Source organism: Loxodonta africana, chromosome 2, assembly GCF_030014295.1.
Source record: "Loxodonta africana isolate mLoxAfr1 chromosome 2, mLoxAfr1.hap2, whole genome shotgun sequence".
NCBI classification, from domain to species: domain Eukaryota; kingdom Metazoa; phylum Chordata; class Mammalia; order Proboscidea; family Elephantidae; genus Loxodonta; species Loxodonta africana.
Window position 1 is genome coordinate 133,342,717 of NC_087343.1, and position 6,000 is coordinate 133,348,716.

Sequence of the window (6,000 nt, forward strand, 5' to 3'; positions counted from 1 at the left end):
TCCACCTGGGACAGAGTGAGGCTGGACAAATAACAAGAAAAGATGACAGTGGGGAGTTCTGCAATAGTGAGGTAATGAGCTGAAAGACCCAATAGTTTTTTCATTCTATTTAATTTCAAAGGTTTAATTTTCACCATTACCAAATGGCGATTATTGCATCCCCTTGTGAACACAGCCTTGACCTAGATACTACCACCTAGAAGCACATTATACCAGCATGCATTTTGAATTTCCCTTAGTTATATTCATAGGAAAATAGTATCTGGAGAAATGTTCTTAATAAAGAATAACTTTGGTTCTCTGCCTTTTGCCCTTCCTGTTTCCTGTAACTGGAATGCCTCCCTTCTCCCACCCATTCTGCTATTCTAGTCCTTCTCATCCTTCAGTGCTCTTTTCAGGACCTTGCTCTCCTGGAAGCCTTTACAGGTCCTTCCTCTCTGTATTTGTACCACAAATTGGGTGGCTTACAACATCAGAAATGAAGCACATGGAGGGGAAAGTACTAAACCTATTTTAGATGTTAACTTAAAAGGTCTTCAAAGGGAAATCATATTAAGAGAAATATAAATCACTTGTGTGGTTAAATGAGGTTAATGAGTGACATTACTAAATTCATCTGAAGATTATTTTTTAAGATAATTTTCTGAGGAAAATACAAATTTTTAGTCTCACTGTATGCTACCTGTATTCAGGCATAAGTTAAACACTTGAGCACAAGAGAGACCTTTTTGGCTCAGTGTATTGGCAATAATTTCATCAGTTTAGTTCATGTAGATGGTCAAATCAGAAACAGTTTAATATACAGTGCAGATTGCTGGAATCTAACTGGTTTTTCTTCATTATCATAACTCTTGTTGTGTAAATGTGGCATTGATGGTTCAGTGGTAGAATTCTCACCTTCCATAAAGGAGACCCGGGTTTGATTCCCAACCAATGCATCTTATGTGCAGCCACCATCTGTCTGTCAGTGGAGGCTTGTGTGTTACTATATGCTAAATAAGTTTCAGCAGGGCTTCTAGACTAAGAGGGACTAGGAAGAAAGGCCTGGTGATCTTCTATCAGCCAATGAAAACCCTGTGGGTCACAACAACAACAAAACCCTATGGATCGCAATGGTCCAAACCCTAATTGATTCTGGAGACAGCACAGGACCCAGAAGCATTTCTTTTCATTGTGTGTGGGATTGCCAGGAGTCTGAGGCTAATTCGATGGCAGCTAACAACAACAAAATGTAGTCACCAGCACTCATCTAAGGATGGAAGGGATATGAACGGTGATGAGCTGAAAAAAATGAACTCAGTGAATGTCATCTGCTGTATGCAAATCATGGAGGGACCTTCTGGTAATTGTCTCTTTCTTTAATTTTTCCTAGAAAATCTTTCACTCGGAATCTGGGAATATGGCTATGTTAACCTGATAAGATATTAAGGCAGGCTATGGGCTTTATTCAATCAGTAATGGTCTCAGGTCCATTCATGGGTTAGGATATCACCACTGTGCAAAAATTGAACCTTGTTGACAAGTGTTTTCCATAGGTGTCTGTGATACCACCAAGCTGTGGGAGGGGTGATCTTTTGCCAATGGGACTGAGTGACAGTGTCTAAATAATTAAGACATTTGGAAACTGGTTGGTTCTTGCTGAGGAAGCCAAGCTACTCCTTCTGATTAGTGCTTTCCAGAGCCTCCTGAGCTGTGAGTCCAAACTGTGTCCACCTTGTTTGACCCTGAATACGAAACAGCAAGTGTGCCCACTTTCTGGCTCTCACAGTTCTTTGACAATGAAACAATTGAATCACAAGGCAAAAGACTCCTAAGAAAAATATAGATTCTATTAAAACCAGGTTGTGCTGTGAATAAAGCAGTTTCTTGTTTGGTGCATGGGAAAAGTCAGGAGGAGGGAGACTGTGCCACATAGTCCCCATTAGTGAAAAATTTTTTTCAAGAAATAGTCCATAGCGTCACTAAACCAATCATATAGGTAAATTTGGCAAAATTTGTGGAAGTCCTTTGCTACAGCTTTTGTAATGGGTTGGCGTAGAGCAGAAAGTTATTGCTCCCTGACATAAAAATGTGAAATACTTTTCTTCATCCAAGACGTAGGAGCTTATGAAAGAGAGAACTGACAGTAAATTCACAGCACCACCAAAGCTGAGGCCTTATCACTGCAGAGATTTGATTAGGAGAACTGCCAAAACAAATGTCACCAAATTTTTTTTGACAGAAGAAAGAACAGAGCAACAATAAAAACTGTCTTAATTATCCAGCGCTGCTGTAACAGAAAGAAATACCTTAAGGTGGTTGGCTTTAACAAATAGAAATTAATTTTCTCACAATTTAGGAGACTAGAAGTCTGAATTCAGGGTGCTAGCTATAGGGGAAAGCTTTCTGTCTCTGTCAACTCTGGAAGAAGGTCCTTGTCCCTTCAGCTTGTTTCCTGGTTCCTTGGAGATCTCCATGTAACCTGACATCAATCTTCCTCCATCTCTGGTTCTTTCTTTTGTTTGTTTAATCTCCTATATCTCAAAAGAGAATGATTTTAAAATACACCCTATACTAATGCTATCTCATTAACTGTTCCCCATTCCCGAATGAGATTATAATCACAGGCACAGAGGTTAGGGTTTACAATACGTATTTTGGGTGGACACGATTCAATCCATTACATTCCACAGTTTGCCCCCCCCCCAATTCTTGTCCTTGCCACATGCAAAGCACATTCACCCCATCACATCGTCCCCAAACTCTTAAATCATCTCCATGTCAAAAATCTCATCTTCTGAGTCATCTAAATCAAATATGGGTGAGACTTTAGGCATATTCCATCCTGGACAAATTCCTTTTTATCAGTGAACCTGTGAAATCTAAAATACAAGTTATCTGTTTCAAAAGTACAACAGTGAAACAGGTACAAGGTAGACATTTCCATTACAAATGGGAGAAATAAGAGGAAAAGAAGGGATAAAAGGCATCAAGCATGTCCAAAACCTAACAGAACAAATTTACTTTGGTTCTCAAGTCTTGAAAATAACCCTCTGTATTCGTTGAAGCCATCTGGGCAATGGCCTTGCCCTCTATACTCTGGGTGTTGGCCATACCCTCTGGATTCTGGGTGGAGGCCTTTTGGCCCTAGGGTTCGGCTCTGTCTTCAAGGTCCACTGGGATGGCAACTCTGCTCCCTTGGCTTTGGGTGGTGCTATTCTTCTAGTTCATTTGGTAGCAACTTCACTCCCTTGGCTACAGCAGGCCCCAGTCTTCTGCCCCTTGGGAAGCTTTGAGTGGTGGCCCCATGCCCCTGGCACAGCTTAATGTCAGTCTTGCACTCCAGAACCAAGTTGGACAAGATCTGACTCTTTGAAACCTAGGAGGCTGTGGCTCCACACTTTGAGATCCAGGAGTCTATGGCCACCCTTTCAAATCACGAAGGCCCTGGTTCCCATGCTCCTTCCAGCAGTTCTGCTGATCTCTAAGGTGCTCTAGGAATCATCCTTTTCATTTCTTGGAGGACAACAGATGTAGCTCCTTTGGCCTGTTTCCTGCCTGTAGAATCCCAAGAGGCAGACAGCGTTCTTTCCTTTTGTTCTTTCTCTGTCCCATACAGTCTAAGCTGATGGGTTTTCTGTCTGGTAGTAGGTTAGATCCTTCAGTCACAGGCTTAATTTCTTTAACTAAAAAGATTATGCAGCCATGTCCTTGGTGAACATTCTATAACATGTGTCCTTAGTTTGTATAACTAAGTATAGTTTGTATAACAAAATTTTCCAAATCTTTAAGTTTTGTTTTCATTTTACACAGTTCATTTTTTAAAATTTTATTGCGTTTTAGGTGAAAGTTTACAGCTTAGTTTCTCATTAAAAAATTGTATGAATATTGTTTCGTGATATTGATTGCAATCCCCACAATGTGACAGCACTCTCTCCATTTCCAGGTCCCCTGTGTCCATTTGTCCAGTTCCTGTCTCTTCCTGCTTTGTCCTCTTGCTTTTGGGCAAGACATGATCATTTGGTCTCACATATTTGATTGAACTAAGAAGCACGTTACTCACTTGTGTTATTGTTTGTTTTATAGGCCTTTTTTATAATCTTTGTCTGAAAAGTGGGCTTCAGGAGTGGTTTCAGTTCTGAGTTGTCAGAGTGTCCATGGACCATAGTTTCAGGGGTTACTCTAGTCTCTCTCAGACTAGTAAGTCTGGTCTTTTTTAGGGAATTTGAATTCTGTTCTATATTTTTCTCCCACTCTGTCTGGGACTGTCTGTTGTGTTCCCTGTTAGAGCAGTTAGTAGTGGTGGCTGGGCACCATCTAATTCTTCTGGGCTGACATTGGTGGAGGCTCTGGTTCATATGGTCCTTTAGTCATTTGGGCTAATGTTTTCCTTGCGTCTTTGGTTTTCTTCATTGTCCTTTGCTCTGGACAGGATGGGACCAATAGATGTATCCTAGATGGCTGCTCGCAAGCTTTTAAGTCCCTGAAAGCTACTCACCAAAGTAGGATGTAGAACTTTTTCTTTATGAACTGTATTATGCCAGTTGACTTAGATGTCCCTCGAGATTTCTTTCCCAGGGGGATCTCAAACAGCCCCTTCAAAAGAAGGATCAAAAGAAACAAAAGTTGGGGTCAGGAGGGGGTGCTGGCTTTGGGGTTCTTCAGAGGCCTCAGCCAGCTCCTGGAGATGGGGAAAAGAGGTCTCAAATCAAAAAGAGCCGGAAAATGAAGCTCAAAAAGTCAGAGCGAGGGGAGATAGACTCCCACCTCCTCAGCCTCTGTGGGCTCCCTCCGGTGATACAGACCTTGAAAAGGAGGAGAAGGAGGAGGAAAAGAGGAGGAATAGGAAATGGCAGCAGTGGTAGGAGGTGAAGCCCCAGCCCCTGTGTTCCCAACACCCCCTGAGGTCCCTAGGCCGCCTACCACAAGGCTTCCTGAAGAAACCCCTCCCACACACAGAGAAAGCAAGGAGGTGGGTAGCACTGAAACAATCCAAGATGAAGATGCCAGCTCTAGAGAAGGGAAGATGCAGATCATGGATGAGGACATCGTGGTGGAATCAAGTGATGACTCATGGGGTCTGATCATTTGTTACTGCTGAAAGCCCTTTGCAGGGTGGCCCATGATTGAGGGCAGCCTGTGTGGGACATGGACCCATTCCTCCTGTGCTAATATTAAGAAGACCAATGTTCCTGTCTTCTTTTACTGCCAGAAATGCAAGGAACTTGCTCGGAAATGAGTGTCTCATGTTCCTATCCTCCCTTCACTCCTCCTTCTACAACCTCTGAATTTAGACTTGGACCCACTGCAGTTGGGAGTGAGAGTCTGTTTGGGTTCCTAGACACACAATCCCTGCCTCTTGGACCTGCCATCCCTCACTTTTCTGGGCCAGAGTTGGAATTGAGTTGGAATGGCGCAGTTGTCTATAAAACGCTAGTGTAAATATTAGCACTTCTCTCCCTCATTGTTTTTTCTCCCATCTCCTCATTTATTTCCTTATATACACTGGTCATATTTTTAACTTTGGACTTCCGCTTTTGGGCATGGCAGCTCAAAGGTGGAGTACTAGAGCCTGGCTGAGGGAGTAAGGAAAGCCCCAGCAACTTGATCCCTGGAGCTGTTTGTGTGTGTCTGGGAAACTTTTGTGACTTTACCTTGGTCAGGTCGTGCTGATTGCCCCTATATTGTATATTGTCTTTCCCTTCACCAAAGTTGAAACTTGTCTACTATCTAGTTAGTGGTTTCCCCTCCCTCCCCCTCACCACCCCCATAAACATCAAAGAATGTTTTTTTCTGTGTGTAAACCTTTTCTTCAGTTTTTCTGATAGTAGTCTTGTACAATATTTATCCTTTAGTGATTGACTTATTTCATCAGCATAACGCCCTCCAGATTCATCCATGTTTTGAGATGTTTCACATATTCATCATTGTTCTTTACCCTTGCGTGGTATACTATTGTGTGTATGTACCACAATTTGTTTATCCATTCATCTGTTGCTGGGCACTTGACTTGTTTCAATC

General features: G+C 42.2%; 1 pseudogene; it reads left to right on the forward strand.

Annotated features, from left to right (window-relative positions):
• The window catches only part of LOC100655882 (PHD finger protein 23-like), a 70,162-nt pseudogene extending 64,770 nt beyond the window's left edge, over positions 1-5,392 (forward strand).
• The last annotated feature ends 608 nt before the right edge of the window (positions 5,393-6,000 follow it).